Source organism: Mandrillus leucophaeus, unplaced genomic scaffold (assembly GCF_000951045.1).
Source record: "Mandrillus leucophaeus isolate KB7577 unplaced genomic scaffold, Mleu.le_1.0 Scaffold38, whole genome shotgun sequence".
Taxonomy (NCBI): Eukaryota; Metazoa; Chordata; class Mammalia; order Primates; family Cercopithecidae; genus Mandrillus; species Mandrillus leucophaeus.
The window spans coordinates 2,488,974-2,490,123 of record NW_012104031.1 but is presented as its reverse complement, the minus strand read 5'-3'; the positions used below and the strand labels follow the sequence as shown (position 1 = coordinate 2,490,123).

Here is a 1,150-nt window from a genome sequence, read left to right as displayed (position 1 = left end):
GATTTCAGCTCACTGCAACCTCTGCCTCCCGGGTTCAAGCGATTCTCCTGCCTCAGCCTCCCGAGTAGCTGGGACTACAGGCGTGTGCCACCACGCCTAGCTAATTTTTGTATTTTTGGTAGAGACGAGGTTTCACCACGTTGGCCAGGATGATTTTGATCTCTTGACTTTGTGATCCCCCTGCCTAGGCCTCCCAAAGTGCTGGAATTACTGTCGTGAGCGACCGCGCCCCGCCACGTGTATTACTTTTATAACCAGGGGGAAAAGGTAAAAGCATTCAAAAGGGAAAATAAGGGACAATGTTAATAATGAAGCGGGGATGAGACTGCTGATTGCGACCTCCAACTAACCCTCCTGAAATTTGTCATGAGCTTGAATTACTTTTCCAATATACACATTTGCTTTAAGAAATCAAAGAAACGTTCCCAAAGCTCAATCTCACTTCTTCAAGTAAAAATAAACTAACAAATCCTTCTACATTGCATGCTTAGGAAAAGTACAGTTTATTTCTAAATTAAATATATACATGGTTTGGGAGATTTACTCATTAAGAAAACACTTTGGTAAGAATAAATTGAGCGTTTACTGAATGGTAGTCTCAGTTCCAGCGGCCCTCCCGCTTATTACCTCATTTGATTTAAAAACAAAAACAAAACGTTATGAAAGCCAGCTTCAAGGCATTCCTTTGAAGGGAAGGGACTCCCCGACCCAGCGCCTCCCCCGTCACGTGACCCTGTGACCCGGAGCAGCCATCTTAGGCATCGCCTCATAGAAGAACTACATCTTCCAGAACCCTCGCGCCCTGCGTCGTGCTGGCACTTTTACCGGCCGGGCCTTAGAGCGGAGCCTGTCGCCGGGCGCCATCTTTGACGCTGGCAGTCTTGGTTTTCTGCTGGTGCTGCTGCTGGGAGGACGACGGACGGCAGCGGCCAAGCAAGAAGAAAGACGTGGCAGCAAGCGGGAGTCGGGGATAGTGTCATCGGTTCGGTAAAGTTTCTGTTCTCTGGTAACTAGACCCGTTTTTTTGATTCCCGGGTGGCTTGGGGCCGGGGAGGTGGGGGAGAGGGCGAGGGGAGTGGCAGCGGCCTCCCCTCGCCCGTGGGTCGCGGCCTATCCCGGGAAGTCAGAGCGGATCCTCCAGCTTCGCCGT

General features: G+C 50.6%; 1 protein-coding gene across 5 annotated transcripts in view; it reads left to right on the top strand.

The window, feature by feature from the left end:
• The first annotated feature begins 823 nt into the window (after positions 1-823).
• The window catches only part of ZC3H11A (zinc finger CCCH-type containing 11A), a 57,189-nt gene continuing 56,862 nt past the window's right edge, over positions 824-1,150 (top strand). For 2 of the 5 annotated variants that reach the window (XM_011990469.1, XM_011990471.1), the window contains exon 1: positions 826-1,006. The gene's annotated coding sequence lies outside the window, so the exon portion shown is untranslated. Of the gene's footprint in view, positions 1,007-1,150 lie in introns of all 5 variants that reach the window. The other 3 variants (XM_011990468.1, XM_011990472.1, XM_011990474.1) reach the window with 3 other exon arrangements.